Here is an 18,619-nt window from a genome sequence, read left to right as displayed (position 1 = left end):
AGTTCGCCTGGGCGCATTGTAAATTTTGCAGCGAAAGCTACACTGGCCACGAACTCGCAGTTTCGCCGTGGTCGCATTCGCACCGTGGTCGCACCATACCACGTGACCAACCACGTGACAACCAGCCAGGCAACCAGACTAAGCTGTGCTTGCAATCAAGATTAAACAAGGCTAGCCAAGCTATGCCTATCTTCGCTCTCAGCGCAACACGAACGGGACACAAGACGAAGGACTAGCACAAACAGCGCCTGTTTGTGCTAGTCCTTTCCGAACAGCGCCTGTTTGTGCTAGTCCTTCGTCTTGTGTCCCGTTCGTGTTGCGCTAAGAGCGCAAATGAACACTTACCAACTCGCCCAAATTTCCGCCTTGCTGAAAGCTAGGCCATAATCTTTCGCTACGTATATCCTGGCATATATAGCCGAGCTAAGCCACTGCCATTTTTTTTTTCTTCAATCGCTAGACTCATGAACATTAGTTTTCTGTAGAGACCTTTTTAGGGCTACCTTGCTGTTCCACCCTTCTCCCCTCTCACATCCTTTGCGTGTATCCCTTGGGTTAGGACAAAGTCACCAGCAGATCGGTGGTTGTTGACGCTATTCATGCTAATTTTTTTCCGATGTAACGCTCTTATAATGCTTACTTCAGCCGTGAAAAGAAACGAAAAGATATTGCCTCCCTGTTTCTACTTTGTTATTCCCTCAATGGTCGAACAGTGGTTTCTCGAAGTTCTTTATAGCGCTACAAAAAAACAAAAAAAAAAACAAGGACACAGGAAGAAGTACACAGGACTAGCCCCACAACGTGTTTTGTTAAGTTCGAAGAGTGGTCCCTGCGGGTATTTTGCGACGGCATTTGCGCATGCTTCCCCCAGTGCCGCTTGTTTACGCACTGCTTGCAGGGCAGGCGATGTTTACACTCCTCAGGCCATAACAGGTTGAAGGGTTGAGGGCTTCCCGCATACCATGTCTCCGCAGTCTTTCAGGGGATCTTCAGCCATGTGACCCAACCGGCCGCTCTTACCCTCGGCACTGTTTGTAAGGCTTTCTTATACTTTACTTACAACATTTCTATTTGGCGTCGATGATTCTAGAAATGGCTAAAGCTTAAATGTTTTTTTTTTCATGGCAGAACTTTATATACAATTCCTTATTACCCTATCTAGTCTTACCCAAATTGCTAAAGTTAGCATCATCTTTGCGGAGCCGCCGCCGTGGCTGAGAGGCTTTGACGTACGGCTGCTGATTCTCGGGTATTGGGATCGAATCCTGGCTATGGCGGTCACGTGTTTCGACAGAGGCGAAATTGAAGATGCAACGTTAGTGCACGTTGTTAGTGCTGTGTGATGTTAGTGCACGTTAAAAAAGACCATGTGGTCTAAATTAATTAATCCGGAGCCCTCCACTACGGCTCCCCAATATATTAAAACCAATTAACGCCATCTCTGTATTTTACTCTGCAATCTAGTTTCGGCTTTTTCCTGACTTGTTCTCGTACTTATTCGGGCATTAATGCTTTCTGTTTTCCTTGCTCTTCCCTTATCAATGAGAAAGCATCAGGTGGCTCACAGACACGAAAACCCCGGAGTCGCCCGAAAAGTGGCGCCGTTACAAAACTCGCGATTGGTCGAAACGGCGTGACGCCATCAAAGGCGGGAAAATACGAAACGTTGACGAGTAATAGACAGTGCCGTAGTACTTACAACTGCACTAACTACAAAGGAATAGAACAGACATAGAACAGAAATGAAATATAATTGGAATGGAAATGGAATTGCAATGGTTTTGCATTACTCGCACGTAAATTCTTCAAGTGCTCCCGGTATCTTCGATGCCCTTAGATAGTTCTTATGCTTTTGCCACATCTTTGAACATAAAGATTTTTTAGTTTGACGTTTCTTGACAGGGTCCTTTGTTCCTAGGGAGAGCTGGGTACAGTCTCGCCTGGTTACCCTAATTTCTATACTTTAGCTGCACGCGATGTGTAATTTTCGTAGTCGCTCTGTCCTTCATCGTCTCTGCGCTATGCTCCTAGTGCTAAAGCGGAATAATTGTTGACGAGTCGAACGTCAGTTTTTGTACACTTCCTTGTTAATCAGTTTCTTCCTACATATTTTCCTTCGCTTTATATTCACATCTAGATGAATTCTGTACTTCACGGTCCTGGCATCACCGGATTGTGGTCTGAAGAAGACATTTAAATCCCGTGCAATGCATGCCGGGAGCGGCTAATAATGAGAATTCTATCACTTTCGATCTCCTCATTTGGGCTCTGCGATGTCCACTTCATGTTGTGGTATTTGAAGAATCGAGTACTACTACTACTGACGACTCTTCGATTATTTTGTTCTGAATATCTGGGCGAGATGTTCCCTTGCCAATTTTGAATGATGTGCCATATTTCTTGTAGCGCTATGGAATGGAGGCGCTTTGGTTACATATAACAACCTTTCTTTTCTTTTTTTTTAAATCCTCGTTAGGGAGTAGGTGTTGTGGTCAGGCTAGAATTAAGTTAGCTCAAGAAAAAATAAATTATCATGTTCGGATAAGCGTCAGTGAAAAATGGAAAACGGGTCATCACCCACGGAGCGGGCAAATTTCTGGGCTACACACGAGGCCTCCAGCACACGAGGCCGCGTCCAAGGCGGAAATTTTGATGGGCGTGAGGTACAAGATCTGCTATGTGTATTGCCTTAATAAACAAAGCAGAAGAAATTTTAAAGCGACCATTGTTTGCGGAGACCTCAAACTGTCTCTGCCGCAGTAACGATCATTACGCGGCTTCTGGTGTAACACGGCGATAAAGACTGCTTCTCCGAAGCACGCGATTGACGGAGCGTCTTTTTAAACAGCCCATCTGCCGCCCTATAGTCGAAGAGGAAGAGCATATAAAAAAGAAGAATTCAACATCCGACGTTCCCTTGATCAGGGGTAGGAGGACAGAGGCGCACAACGATTTGAGGGCACCGTGATGCTTTCGTGACACACGGACTCGTTCATCAAGCGTTTGCGCGATGTCGATATCGCAGCACCGGCGCGCTGCAAACGGATGATCAGTGTGACGCTATCGTCTGCGCTTGACGTCCGCTCGCTCCGCCAAATGGCCGGCGAGAGTGCCCTGACAGTATAAGGCACAGCAGAGTTGCGCTACATTCCATGCCTACTCTTCTTGGGACAGCCCCGAGTGTCTCCGCAAAAAAAACGAAGCGCGCAACAACACCGCCATACCTTGTCTTCTGCCGGTTTTCTGCGCTAGCAGAAAGAGGGGGGGATTCGCTTGTCAGGCCAAATGAGAGCCAGCCGAAGAAAAAGCGCGCACCGTCTGCGCTCGGTTTGGTCGAGTGTGGCGCGCGCGCGGGCAAACACGACGCCCGGTGCGTCCGGGGGCCATTTCTCTCCCCGGGGCCGACCGACGAGGGAGTGTCACGCGCTCTCGCTGCAACGACGGTGGCGTACTACACGCCGCCGCCGCCCCGAGGAGCGGCGATCGGCGGCGCAACGACCGGGCGCGGCGGCGCGCGCACCCCTGCGAGGCGGTCTCTCCCTGTCACCGCGCGCGAGCCCCGCCCAGGTCCGGCTTGGGCCCAATTACCGGCGTGTCTGCTGTCCCGCTTGCGCCGATGGCCAGATTAATGGACGCCGGCCCGGCAGGTCGTGACGGACGCGGGACACGACTTGGCCCCGAGGCGGCCGAGGGTCGCGCGCTCTCCTTTCTCTTGACCGACGACGACGGAGGGGCCGCACGCCCCCACGCCCTCTCTCGGAGACGACGCGAGCGCCTCCGGACACAACTCCCCGCCGACGATGCAGCGCCGAGCGTGACGCGGCGCCGATCCTTCTCTTCTTGCGGGGCCACCAGTGGCCCGCTCGCTCACTTGGCGAAAAACGGCGACGGTCAGGGCTTCTTCCTACTTCTTCGCGAGAGAGAGAACTTACATAGAAGCGGCCGCGGAGGGGTCGCGAACAGTTATTGCTCGAGCGGCGCAGCAGTCGTGATTTAACAAATGGGAAGAGCGGACCGCGGTTTACAACGAGCCGGAAAGAGCAGTCGTCGTGCTCGCGGTTTTTAAGTGGCTGCTGCTGCAGCACCGTCGCCCCTTTCGGCGGGGCTGCACTGTTTTGTTGTTAAGCGGGCACCTGAACGGCCGTACCATGCTAGGGAGGCTTGCGAGAGCCCTGATTGGTTAACTCGACGGCCGTAATTGTCGGGATGAGGGCAAACGCAAGAGAGCGCTGCTGGCGTCTCAAGCGATTTCGATACATTTGAACGGCCTTCAAGAACCACAGCTTCTGAAGTTTCGCGCATAGTTTATGCCAGAACAAAGGTGGAGCTGGTTGGCAGTGCATCTTGAGAGCCGAGAGCATGTTCTCGTATTGCTCATTTGAAACGCACGCACGATCAGTATCGCAAATGAGTATTTCGTGATTTTGTGCTATTCGTTACGGGTCAGGCGTTTAGCAGAGGCATAGGCTAGCAACGAGAACACGGACGCTAAGCAGTGAACACTGAACTTTGAAAATTACGGTATAGATATGATCACGATGTATGTTCCACGTATTTTATTTATTACTTGTTTTGAAGCTAAGAGCCCCGAGTATTTGTACACGTTCAATATCTTACTCATTTCTTAAAATAAGCTCGTCGATATTCCACGTTTCCGTATTACGCGATACTGACATTAAACGGTCAAGCTACCAAAGCCAGTTGGCAGCACAATGACTACGCCGATACACGGACGAAAGAAGAAAAAATGAAAAGAACGAGCAACGCGGAGAACTTACGTTCATTTATAAGGCTTACGGCTTCGCTCGTTCGGGCTCTGAAGGGTGGGCTGGCGGGCTCTGCGAGTTCACGTACGCAAAACTACCGGCCGAGCAGACCCTGAATTAGTCACACAACGAAAACCGTAAGCGCACCATTTTCGGTATAGCGCATCTGCCGATGGAGAGAGCTTTGGTCATAGATGAGTTTTCCGTGCGTGTCTGCGCAGATGTCGCTGTGGCTTAGCTTATTTCAGTTCTACACCTGCGCTTCTCAAGGCAGTAAGAACGTGCGTTGTTTGAACTACCGCAGCCCACATTACGGAGGCGACCTTTGGCGTTGCAACCTCCGAAGTCCCAGGAGGTCCCCGCTGTTGTATGGGATAGTCTATTGCGACAGAACTGCGATTCATAGACTGGAGTCGGTTTTATCATTCTTCTCTCTATAAGTTACCAGCTACGAAGCAGGTATGCGGGCAAATTGTCATTGAGAAGAGGTTGGCAAGAAGATGGCAAGAGGTTGGCAAGTGGTTAGCAGGAAAATGGCAAGAGGTTGGCAAGAAGTGGGCCTAAAAGAAGTTATTGGCGCTGACTAAATTTTCAGCCCGCGACACAGTCTGAAAACAGTGAATGAAGCTCACCGAGGCGCGCGACTGAGTGAATCTGCGGCAAAAAGCTAGCGTGTGCGCGCTTAGTACACAGCGCGCAGGACAATGAAGCCGCGGAGACGACGATGAAAAAAAACAAACAAGAAAGACAATGTTGAAGTCAAAATATGGGGTTATACAGCTCTCCGCACCTGGAAGGTTTGGATCTGCACCAAACCCCGGTCATGCAACTGCCACCGTGGGCTTGTGCCATCGCTTTTGAGGCAACAACAACAACAAAACAACTTGAGGAGGGGGCAGTGTAGGCCGTAAGGGCCACTTATGCAGACGTGGATAGTCCATTCCTCTTGTAGCTGTATATAGTTTCGATGATTACGCTCCTTGCACTTAACACGGCCCCTCCACGCTGATTTCTAAAGAACGAATTAAGCGCCGTCAGCTCAACGCAGGGGCTCGCGAAAAGCGGATGCAGCGCTTTTCCTTCGGCAGGCAAAAGCCTGAACGCGAGCGCCTGAACCGGGTACACCTGTAGTGGCCCTGTATGTCCCTGCAAATCACAAATTAACTCCCTGGGGCGAAATATAGCTTAGCCATATCAGCTACTCACCAATTTTCACTCAGCCGCAGAGTCATGTTCTAACAGAACCACCAGCAGCGCGCATGTGAACAAGATGACAGTTAGTGAGGCTGAAACTTCGCAAAATTCTGCTATGTCACCATATCAAGCAGGCCCAAGAACATTGATAATAATCACTGACTTTTTAAGCTATGAACTTACGCTCCGGCTCAAGCATGTGCGCGGCTTCCGTACGCTAAAGGTCAGGCACAACAAATTTGCGAAACGAAGTACGAGTTAGTGTTTCCACGCTGCCCAGCATGAGGAGCGCCATACGGAGGACAACAGGACCGTCCACCACCCGGTCCAAAATTTGCTGTACATGGCGTGTTTATGGAGGAGTCTTACGAGGAGTCTTCGTTCTCGCCCATGGATATGAGCACCGAAAATCCCGACGCGACTCGGACATCAGCCACAGAAATGTACATTTTCTCTGTACTTCTTTAATTAACACCCATTTCTCCACAGTTTTGCATACTGCGGCACCCTGAGCATGTCTTCTTTTTTGCTCTTTTGATTTCACATGTCAGCAAAGTATTCACTTCTGCAGCTTTTAGTGAGCCTGAAAGTGAAAATTCCATGTGCCGCTCTTAAAACAAACAAACAAACAAAAATGTCGATAAATGCGCTTACGTTTAAAAAACAAGGAATGAACAGGAGCGATTGGAACCGCGTGTACCGGACGCATAAATGCAGCGTTCCCCACGCGTTCCCCACACAAGCTAAGCGTTTTCTTTGTTGTGAACCACAGAGACGTCGTAAGCGGCGATTTTGACAGATAGCCTTACGGATATATGCTTCATCGACATTCTGAAAGTGCTGAAAGCATAGCTAAATTGTCTTTCAGATGGTTGCATACCAGTAGCTCCAATTTCTAACCCTGCAAACAAAGCCACCGCTTCGAAAGTAGGGAATACTTTGCAAATAGAAGTAAACGCCGCCAATAACTTCGTGTTTTCCATGAAAAGATTATATCAATTCAAAGATCACTTGAATGTGTTCACTTCCTCTACGATGCCACTGTTTCGTAATCAAATGATATTATACCACCGCGTTTACTTATTTCATGCATATTTCTTGCTGATTTTGCAATGAGTACAAAACTGCTCAGTTCTCTGTCTTGACTGCTCCTGCATATATGTTTGCAAAACTTATGGGCCTACTCTAGCTTAGGCTATTCGATCAACAGTTATTTGCTGGTGTTATCGTGCTGTTTTATGAAGAAATTAAGACAAGTGTCTGCGTGTAATTGCCTAAATGTCTGCGTTGGATTGATTGCCTATCTGGGTAGCCTTCATGACTCCTACATCGAGTGTACGGGTGTCGTTTGTCAAGTACGGGGAAGCAATTTGCTGTTAAAATTTTCTTATATATAAAAATCAGTTTTTACATATAAAAAACACATCGAGCGACCCAAAACATTCTTAGGGCAGTGACTTGGGCAATTTGGTCCATCTTTACAAAATAGAAAACGCAGCGCTATGATACGCAGCTACATAAAGAAGTGAACTGCAGAACGCATACACTTCTTTGAAGTACTGTTTGGTTTGGTTTGGTTTGGTTTATGGGGGTTTAACGTCATAAAGCGACTCAGGCTATCTTTGAAGTACTGTGTTTTTTTTAGGTGTATAGTTCCCGTTTTGTAAAAACTTGTTTCCGTTCCGTCTCATCAATGTGAGCCGCAATCCATGCAGAAGACTGCGTGGCAGACTGGTGTGTGGAGAAATATGTGACGTAGAATACGATTTGATTATTTGGCCTAGCGGTTGCTTGATGCAAACTAACCTGGCGGTCGGTCACGAGGCCAGGTTAGTCCAGAAAATCGAAGACCTCCAGTGTGCTGCGGTGGCCAGCTCCGGAAAGCCTCCTTCAAAAAACAACCTCTCCTTCAAGCTGTAGCGAGAAGATCCTTCCAGCGCCATCACCGCAGCTTAGTAGCCCCGCGAGATTTGCGAAAAGGCCGCGCGCCTCGCTTACGCTTTAGTGTTAAAGGAGGAGGAGGAAGTGGGAAGTCTTCTCGGAAGTCGTCGCGGGGTCCGAAACGTCGTCGAAGCGAGCGGGGACAACGATTTATGCGCTGCTTTCTCGACACCAAGCGCGTCTGTTCGGCGGCGGCGCCTCTTTCAATGTGCCGCGCGACTCGTGTTACGGGACGGCGCGACACAGTTTACGATCATGGAGGGGGGGTGCGACCCACTCAGTGGCTGTCGAACGCGGGGCCCGAACGAGCTCGGCCTTGGCCCGCGATCCGCCGCTTGTCACATGGGCTGCCGCCGAGGCGCAGAAATACGCACTCCCTTCTCTGTACAGGTTGTGTGTTCCGTTCGAGAGACGAAGCATCCGCCCGGCGCTGTCCAAATCGGGGGAGGAGGGGGATGGGCCTGCAGGACACAGTTTACACAACGGCCCTTGGGCACCGCTCGCTGCCCTTGTGGAAATATACGGCGACAGAAGGACGGTTCTCGGAAGAGCTGCTGTTGCTGATGCGGTTGCTTCTGCTGGGTAAACGACCGCGGTGCGGTTTGGAACTCTGCACTCGTGCTGCGCAGAGCGGACGGAGAAGAGGCAGCGCTGCGGCCTCTTTCGTCGAAGAGGTGCGTTGGGAGGAGGAGGAGGAGGAGGAGGAGGAGGAGGAGGAGCGCGTGGGAGTAAATCAACGCCCAGATGAGGAGGAAGCAAACAGTGTGCGAACGCGCAAAACTGCGCGCGCACGGCGGCTGGAAAGTGTCCCCTCCGCGAGGACACCGGACCCGCCATGTGTGCGAGCGGCGAAGAAGAAGCCGTGGACAGGAAAATGTCTTCTCAGTGACACAACACCACGAAACATAAACAACTGGAGACACGTCGTCGTGAAACAAGCAGGAGAAGACGCGAGGCGCAAACGTATACACAATAGGATACGCTCTGTCAAAAGCATGTGCACACGAGACGACGACACGATGACGCTGCGCCGCGTGATTGTTTTTCCCTGTCCCCTGGAACATACCAGCGAGAGCCGTTCTTCTTTCTTAACATTTCTGCTTGTTTCTTTCTAGCGGTGGCCTAGTCGTTTGAGCATCCGCCTCGCATGCGGGAGGTTCGGGGTTCGATCCCCAGTGCCGCCGGGTAAGCCACCGGTGATACAATGGGTACAAGCTTTCCCCTGGTCTGGTGCTCGGCTTCTATGCTTGGGAAATGGGTCTTTCACCCCACCTTGAGTAGAAGAAAGAACCTTGTGTGATAGCGCTCTTCGGCCACAGATGCCCTTGCGCCATAAAAATTCATCACAATCATCATCATCTCCGCTGGCATAGCTCCCCCGTACGTCACAACCTTACTCTCATGCTCTAAAGCTGCTGTCCAGTCCCATCCACATGACTTGCAAGCACTGAATGTTGGATGTAAGCCGTAGTGGAACAATGAAACAGGATATGGCATCTGAAATTTATTCACCCGCCGCGGCCGCTCAGTGGTGCTCGGTTACTGATCCTGAGTTCCCGGGTTCGAACTCGACCGCGGCGGCTGCGTTTTTATGGAGGCAAAACGCTAAGGCGCCCGTGTGCTGTGCGATGTCAGTGCACGTTAAAGATCCCCCCAGGTGGTCGAAATTATTCCGGAGCCCTCCACTACGGCATCTCTTTCTTCCTTTCTTCTCTTATTCCAACCTTTATCCCTTCCCTTACGGCGTGGTTCAGGTGTCCGCCGATATGTGAGACAGATACTGCGCCATTTCCTTTCGCGAAAAAACAATTTTCAATTTTCAATCTGATATTTATGAGCGGTCTAACTATAGTCTCGTCCTGAAAACAGCTGAAGAAAGTACACTGTAAAAACAAACCGTCATTTTGACGGCCACTTTTTTATCTATTTTGACGAGCCGCCGGCGTCAAACGGGAAAGACGGAGACTTCGCCGTGAACGAGCGGGCGAGGAGAAAGAGACGGAGAGCGCAACACAAAACGAGAAACTCTATTGGCTGGCGCGTAGGGGTACGTCATGTGAGACGTCGCTCAACGCGCGCTTCCGGCCCCCGCTGTCAAGGAAGGAGTCCGGTTGTCGTGGTTCCCTCTCGCTTTTCTTTGTGCGCGCTGCTTCTGCCCGGGTGTGCGTTCTGTTTTTGCGCCATTTTGCCTTTTTGTGTGCGACGCGTTGGAAGGCCGCGAAGACGCAATCAAGGAACGTATGGGCTGCAGCCGAAAATCATCTGCAGCGGGTAGAGGTAAGTGTTCTGCTTATATGCTTCGTTCGTGCAGTACGCGTTCTGTGAGGCACATAGCTACGAGGAGCACGCTAGTTCTCACGCGTAATGTATACACGCACCGATGGCCGTGGGCCCGAGATTGCCGTTCAGAGACATGCTTCTACGTAAAGCGTGAATCGCGGCCTCATGGTTCAGCCACGTGCAGCGATTTTCAGGGGCTGCGTGCGCCCACGTGTAAAAAAAAACTTCCTGTGAGGAACACTGAAGCGTACGAAGAGCATTGGCGCACGTTAATTGAAGAAAGTCGAAGAAAGTCGTTTATAGTATCTCTATCATGCGGGCACATACAATCGCGATCGAGCCTGACTTTCGGTTACGATTACTGCTACGCGGGCCAAGGATCGAAATCGAGTTGGTCGAGCTCTAGCGCGCCATGCGCCTCTATTTAAATGCAGAACACCTTATGAATGGGCTTAATGGGCAGTAAAAATTGTCGTAAAAACCATTTTTTACATTTTCAGTTGTAATTCAGGCCAAGACATGTGCTGTGACTACCATGCTGGCCATCTGCAGCTCCCTTGAATTCATGGTGTCGGCACTACTGTCGTAGGTTCGTAAAAGTATTCGTCAATAAAAAGCAGACTACTTTTCGTGCACTGATCAGCTTTTTTCTGTTTTATTTCTTACGCTCTCTCTTTTTTGTTGTTCCTCGCTTCCTGGCACACCAAGCCCCATACGTCGGTGTCCGGTGGCGATGGGGCAGCTCAGTGTTTAGTTCGTGTACTGATAGTGTGCAGTTTCATTCTTGTATAGCATTAAGATATATGCCTAATTATTTCAACAATAGTTATTTCCAAATAAATTCTATTCATTTTTATAGCTTATTGCCTATAAGCCTCAAACAAGGGCCAAAAATTTCTTTCGACTGGCGTATCCATTAGCTGGGAATTATTGAATCAAGTAAATTTGTAGTCTTGTAATTTTATACCGCATTTTCACCCATTTCTGCTGAAATGATACTGTACCCGAGGTGTAGAAAGTGCCTTGATGACAGCAGGATCGTTGGAAGTATGGTTATGATTTATTATTGAGATGCATGTATCTGATCACTGATGTTTTCTCTGGAATCTAATAACGTGGCTTGTGAATTCCCAGCATGCAGCTGAAGGGGGGCTGGAAGGACTGCCAACAACTCCGCACCTTGCTGTGATTGGTATGTATTTGTCATTTATAGAACTTTGGCTCAAAACATGGCTTGTACAGTGTATTTTATTATTCTACGATGTAACCTGATTTTGTGTAACTTCACTCTACTTAGTAGGACATATTCAAAACTTAGGAATGAGGCTAGCCCTGGATGAACGGCTTAATTGCTGCTTCATCTTATGTATGTACAGTTTGTTTAATAATTAAACATGATAACAATGTGCAAGTTTGGCCAGTAGTTTTCCATTCTTATTAGAGTGTACAAAAAATTTGGAACTCAGTAGGAGTACTGTTGATAAGTGGGGAGGGTGGGGCAATCTCCGCACTATAAGGTGATATGCCAGAGTTCATCGAGACTAATGTGCGGCCTTTTGACTTGCCAAAAGCATGACGTTCTGCTAGAAAGCATGAACGAAGCTGAGCTTGGCTTTTCTCATCAATGTCATGGCAGGCTAGGTACAAAATGGAGGGCCTTTGAAAAGTTGCCTCGGTGCTTGCCCAAGTTTCGTTACTTCATCACTATTCCCCATAAGTATTCTGTCGACAAAGTTAATTCTTTTTTTGTCGTGCAATATTTGTAAAGCTTTTTCCATAAACAAGTTCTATGTAGTATTTTTACATGAAGCAAGCATCTTCAACAGATATAATTAGTGGCGTGTAAAGCACTGATAAGGGAGGGCACGTTGCATGTGTCTGTGTCTGCTGCCAGGGTACCATAAGGCCTAGCAACAAGACCCAGTATGGCTTTTTACGAGTACATTTGAATTCGGCTTCTCTCAGTGTACACATCGAAGGCCATAGAGTTACTCGAATTATTAGATCACCCCTTTAGTGGGTAGCGTTTGCGTGTGACTAATTTTTTTTCCTTGCAGGATCAAGCATGGGGGACATAAAGAAGATCATCGTTGCAGTGGATTCTACAAGAAGTCTTGAGAAGGCCATGGGCCTCCTCCTTGGTGCCTTCTTTGTGTTCAACGTTGCGTACCCTCCCGACTGCCCCCTCACCATGGAGCTTTTGCAGAGGTAAATGAGTGAATGTGGATGATGCGTTTGATAAGCAATCGGAATCCGAGGCAATAGTGTGAGCAGCAGGCTTCTTTTTCCTGAGGAAAGGCACTCGCCCTCCTTAGCCAGTGCCTGCAAATGATCAGTTCTGCCCTGTTCCCCTGAAATTCTGATGTCGTCACATACATTCCTCTCGTGCATTTCTTCGTTCTCTGGCACAGCACCGTGTTGCCTTTTTGGCACACCTGTATGGTGATTTGCCAGTCACAGGCGTCTTTAGAAAGTAGAATGGTAAGATTATTGACATAGTGCTGCTTGCCAGCAGTACATGCTAACAAGCCTTGCACATTGGCTAGCTCTGGCAATTGCGAGATGAAGGCCGGACTTTTAATTTTAAATTGCACCCAGTTCTGGTATTCTGACACTTGCAGAATTGCGGATTTGATCATTGTCATGTGATGAATGCACAAGCCTGGCAGTTTGCATTGCCTAAACTTGGTCACGTGTCCTGTGAGTGCATCTAGATAACACTTTTCAGTGTTTTGCTTATTTTTTTGGTTGGCTACTGCAAGAAAGGGGCTAGAACGAAGAACCAGATAGGACGGGCGACTGTCAATTATTGCTAAATGTAATGTGTGCAGCACTTTTATAAGTACCGACGTCAGGAAAAATAGGAGCGAGGATTAAGTGTAAATGCAGTTATTTTAAGTCGCTCTACTATGTATCGTGTCCACTGGCTAATGTCCTAGTGCAACATTACAGTGTGTCTGACTATGGGTTGCGTCCACACATGTGGCAAGTTGCCGGATGCCTCTCTGCACTTTTACAGGCCTCAGGTTCCCTTGTTACCATTGATGCAGTGCTCGCTGTAGCCTGTGTACAATCAGCCCCGAGAAAGTAGAGCTCTCTACCTCACCTTCTGGGCACTCAACAAACCTTTTGCAATGATGAATGTCAGATTTCATTTTGCATTGAAACGGGAGACGTGACACATAGGCAGGACAGCTTCACAGGTACTGTCACAACCATTACATGGCACTTTCCCCTTTCACCTGGTGATCTTTTAGGGGCTGGCAGGGTTATTAGCCCCTTTCAAAAAAAATTATGCTGTGATCCCATATTTGTCCAGAATTGCTCAGTACTTGAAATGGACAGGTGAAAGAGCCATCGTGAAGTCTGCTATGTTGGCACCTGAGAAGTTGGCCGCCCTTTGTGTCAACAGTTGCAGTGTAAAAGAAAAAAAATTAAGACATTCATCATCGTGACAGGTTTGTTGATTGCTCAGAAGATTTCAGGTGTGAAATTCCGCTTATTTGTGGCCAAGGGCACAGAAATTAGAATGAGCATTGTGCAAATGGTAAGATGATGAGGCATGATAATGAGGTTTTTAAATGTATGCATGGTTGCCACATGTGCAATTGCAGCCTATACCTGGACATCAGGGTGTTACATCAATACTGACCTATGTTTGCGGCTGATAGCTGAAAACACTGAAATGCAGCAAAATGCTCTTGCATAGTTATGGTTTCTAGACTCTGTGTATGGTTCCTGTACATGATGAGCACCTATTGTTACTAGAAATACTATACGGTGTGTATGTGCAATTGTGGGCTGTTTTTACGAGTTATAATAATGGTTACATTTAGGTACATCATCTATTGTTAGTGCATGTATATGTAGCTATTTAAGCGCACTACTAGTGTGCTCACATTTGTTGCTACCTGATTTTAATCTCGTCTTTCAATTTCGTAATACTGTGTGTTGCAGAAGGTAGTGCAGTTCACACATTCATGGCATTTCACGCGTGTAGGCAGAGTATGTGATTGGCACTGTTTATGGAGCATGGATTTATTCTATCCTCGTTTTGTTTCCAGGTACCTTGGGCAGAGCAACCCAACGAAAGGGCGCGGCAAAGGCAGGGCCTGCGGAATCGCACCAAAGTTGCTGAGCCTGCTGAATGCACTTTAATTTATGAATAAATGTGCAAGTAGAAATGTAAATTTGTTTTTGTTGCATGGTTTATGAGGTACTGCCCACTGCAAGTGACTTTCATGTGGTCAGGTTCACCACACTATATATTGACACAGAATTATGTTGAGACTTGTCGTGTTGGGCCATCATACTGACAACACAGTTGCATTTCATGTTGACAAGCCAAACTTTGGAATGGTTAAAAGCATAGTCATTTCGAAATTACAGCCTGCTATTACCTTGATGGCCAAATGCTGTACTGACAGTTATAGATAATTTCAAATTTTCAAAAAGTCTTGAAGTCATAAAAACAGTTTTAAAATTGACAGCTTGCCATCGCAGACAATCAGTGGTATAATTACAGTTTGGCTATATTTTCAAATCGATAAAAATGACATCGAAGTCAGGAAAAAACATTGTCATTTAGAAATGACATCTCGCTGTAACTGCTACGGTCAAATGCTATCAAATTGACAGTTTGACTGTATTTCACATTGACAAGAAAAACATCAAAATGATGGAAAAACTGTCATTTAGAAATGATGTTCTGCTGTCACTTTGATGGTCAAATGTCATCAAATTGACGGTTCAGTTGTATTTCAGATTGACAAGAAAGACGTCAAAATGATGGAAAAACTGTCATTTAGAAATGATGTTCTGCCGTCATTTTGATGGTCAAATGTAATCAAATTGACGGTTCAGTTGTATTTCAGATTGACAAGAAAAACATCAAAATGATGAAAAAGCACCGTCATTTTAAAATGACGGGGTGCCATCATTTTAACGGTCAAATGCTTGGAAATAGAGCTGCCAAGGTATTTCCCGTCATTTTGACGGATTTTTTTTTACAGTGTACAAACAACCGATTTCGGACTATTTCTAATAGCAACCGCACGCTGGGACTGACGCACTGCGACTGGCGGTGAACTCCGCAGTGGGGTCAGTCGGGCGAGCAGCGCGGGCGACTTCAGCCTTTGTTGGCAGAGAGAAGGCCACAATGAGCGTTTATCGGCGTGAGCATAAAACAGGCTTTTCTTGCTCTCGTGCCGAAAGTAATATACCCCGAGCCATTGCGCGGGGTTAAGGTCCGCGTAGTTCGTACATAGGCCGCGCAAAGCGCGACCGCGCAAGCGTGAAGCGCGACACTCCTCGGTTGCCACTGCCGCTCGCCCGCGGATCCGCGCGCGCCCCGCGGCGTGAAGAACGGTCGCGTCGCCGCGCGCTTGCGCGACGCCGCATGCGACGCGCGTCGCGATAGTCGCTTGTCACGCGATCTCCGGGAGGAGACACAGTGTGACGAAGCCGGTCGCCCGGGGGTCGCCGACGCGGGACACGTACAGCCTACACCTGTGCACGCGGCGCACATTCGTGAAGAGACGTTGCGAGAAAGAAAGGGAAAAGAAAACCAAGAAAAGAGATAAATCTAACGAGGTTGAAGCTACACATCCTGTTTCTTTCCACTTACCCACCGACCACAAACCGCTGCGTATTATACGCTTTGCGTTGAGACGGCCAAGTAAGCTATAGCCGTCGTGCTGTTGACAGTGCGGTGGCCGTGACAGAAGTAAAAATAGTTTAGAGACATCCGCAAGCCGTTAAATATGTAGGCGGTTGGCACATGAAGAATAGAGCCTGCGTTCACGCAACAGTTTCGTCAGTTTTTAACCTTTCAAGATGCTAGTTTATTTGCCCGTCCCTGTAAGAGAGCTTTGCCTCTGGTTTATCTAGACCCTTTCAGGCACGGCGTCTACATTTGTGCATGCACGCGACTTTTCATAGTTTTTGTCTCGAAGCGTATATAGCGTATATATAGCGTTGTTTTCACGAAGTCAGACATGCCGTCTACATTTTTTAATCCCTGTTGCACAGACAGGCACGACAGTTTCGTGCCTAGGACAAAAGTCACTTTTACAAATCAAGAAACAGAGATGGACGTCGCGAAGGTCTACGGCGCGCTTACACTCTAAACAGGAAATAGTAAAAAAAGCAGTAAGCTGTCCTCTATAGAGCCGACCAGAGGGCGTATTACTCCATTTTTATTCATAAAAGCATATTCGCTTTTAGAGAGTACGAAGTGTTGTCTGCTGTTATCAATTCTTTCTTCTCTGAAGCGGAGGAATGTTTTACTAAAGGACACTCCACCTGAGCTTCCATTTCGGAAGCAACTTTGATGTTGAGGAAAATAATTAATTCGGCACGTATGTGTTTGATAGGAGAATAAGGCTGCAAATCTGTGAGCGTGAATGTGGGCAGCATACGCGCACGATTTGCTAGTTTTTCAGACAGTCACGTTGATTTTGTGAAATAGGGGGTTCGAAACACACACAGAGATTTTTATATTCTTCTCTATAGGATAATGAGTGTCTGAAATGGTTAAAGAAGAAAATTAAAAGTTCGCCGTGCGCAAATCTCTTATGCCCATGCAAAAGAAGCGAACTCAGGGCATGATGTTGATCTTCACATTTTTGTAGCAGGCTCCAGATTTTCTACGCAAATTCGCTGTATATTTTCATTGCATTCATATTCCCTAACATAGCTTTCAGCAATATTAAATAGGAGGTGATTACAACAGAAAATCAAACGCGGTAGTCATGTGTTATACAGAGGATACGGCGCTTAATTTTTGCAAAGTTTGGGAGAACATTTGCGCTACGCTGTAAATAGAGATCAGGGTTTAAGGTGTCAGGGTTAATACTATATCAACATTGCTTTGTTCGACACCGAAATGTGGGTTAAATAAAAAAAGGCTTATGATAAAGCGTCTCACAGCGGATACTCCTGCAAAGACGAACAATGCGAACAATTTTACGGAAACAGAACGGCAGCAGCACTGTTGGCTGTCGGGTCTTCTGCAGTTAAAGAATTTTTGAATTAATGTTAAAGAAATAGCTAGCCAGTATTTAAGGGTGTTCCTGCGTCATGCCCTTGGATACAACCAGAACTATTATTACCCGGCTTTACTTTTCCAAAATTAAGTAGCCTATTTTAAACTCTCGTTCAGATCGAAAGAAAGATTTCAATTTCGCACTTCAAATAAAATTACGGCACGAAAGACAAGAACGAAGAGCGAGCTAGCCTACGAAACGTCGGTAAACAGCATGGGGTATTTCTCTTCAAGGGCGTCATTCCTCGAATCGTTCGATACTGCGGGAAATAAGACAGCGCAACAACGACATGCAAGTTCAAGGGCACCAAAGGCAAGACATCGCGTCACGGCGCCTATAGAAGTGCCCGATCAACGACGAAAGAGCTTTATGAACGCGAGGACTCTGTTGTGTGAGAATGGAGAACAGAGTTAGAAACGTAAAGTGGCCAACGTTGCGCAAGCAGAGATCTGAATTTAGGCTGCTGTCACTCCTTTCGTTCCGTAGGAATTCGTTCGAGAAAGAAAGGAAGAAAGAAAGAAAGAAAGAAAGAAAGAAAGAAAGAAAGAAAGAAAGAAAGGAAGAAATGAAGGAAGAAAGAAGGAAAGAAAGGAAGAAAGGAAGAAAGAAAGAAAGGAAGAAAGAAAAAAAGAAAGAAAGGAAGAAAGAAATAAGGAAAGAAATAAGGAAAGAAAGGAAGGAAGGAAGGAAGAAAGAAAGAAAGAAAGAAAGAAGGAAAGAAAGAAAGATAGAAAGTAAGGAAGAACGAAAGAAAGAAAGAAATGAAGGAAGAAAGAAGGAAAGAAAGGAAGAAAGAAAGAAAGAAAGAAAGAAAGACAGAAAAAAAGAAAGAAAGAAAGAAGGAAAAAAAGAAAGAAAGAAAGAAGAAAGAAGGAAAGAAAACCAATCAGCAAAAAAGTCTGTGGTCCTCGAACCTAGCGTTAGGGGTCTTTAGGCGATGACTATACAAGACTTCTTGGCCTCTACCCGGTTTATAAAGCCTTCAGATAGGGGTGTGCGAAATAGCGAATCGAATACCGTCCTATTCGATTCGTCGAACGAATCAAATAGTCCGCATTCAAAACTATTCTAAACGAATAGAATATGTCCTCAAGTTTTCGCATACTTATCGAATAACGGCCGCAAAGTTCGAATAAGGCACGCCACAGTTTTATTCCGCGGTATACGGCCCTATGCATGCAGCGATCGGGTTGTGCACGCTAGTCGGCTCAGCGCCGCGATTTGGCCCATTCGGGTGGCGGCGTCATGGCCTTCAAGGCTGGGCGGCGCTGCAGCTACGGGCAGGTTTAGCGAACCGTGCCTTGATGCCCCAACCCGCCCTTACAAATATTTCTATAGGCAGTCAACAAACTGTCCATAGACTTCTGTCTATAAAGTCTATAAACACTCTAT

General features: G+C 47.2%; 1 protein-coding gene and 1 long non-coding RNA gene across 6 annotated transcripts in view; one reads left to right on the top strand and one right to left on the bottom strand.

The window, feature by feature from the left end:
• Positions 1–18,619, bottom strand: part of LOC144120712 (zinc finger protein basonuclin-1-like) — a 325,073-nt gene that overhangs the window by 97,680 nt on the left and 208,774 nt on the right. The gene's annotated exons all lie outside the window — the stretch shown is intronic.
• On the top strand, positions 9,787–14,371 carry LOC144120714 (uncharacterized). Of its 2 annotated transcripts, XR_013312475.1 has the most exons (5): positions 9,787–10,178; positions 10,682–10,770; positions 11,316–11,373; positions 12,239–12,389; positions 14,246–14,371. It is a non-coding gene; the product is annotated as an uncharacterized LOC144120714 (long non-coding RNA). The 2 variants fall into 2 exon arrangements; XR_013312476.1 differs by lacking the exon at positions 10,682–10,770.

The sequence above is a fragment of the Amblyomma americanum genome, chromosome 2 (assembly GCF_052857255.1).
Source record: "Amblyomma americanum isolate KBUSLIRL-KWMA chromosome 2, ASM5285725v1, whole genome shotgun sequence".
Taxonomy (NCBI): domain Eukaryota; kingdom Metazoa; phylum Arthropoda; class Arachnida; order Ixodida; family Ixodidae; genus Amblyomma; species Amblyomma americanum.
Note: the sequence above shows the minus strand (reverse complement) of the source record. Positions and strands in the feature narration are given on the sequence as shown.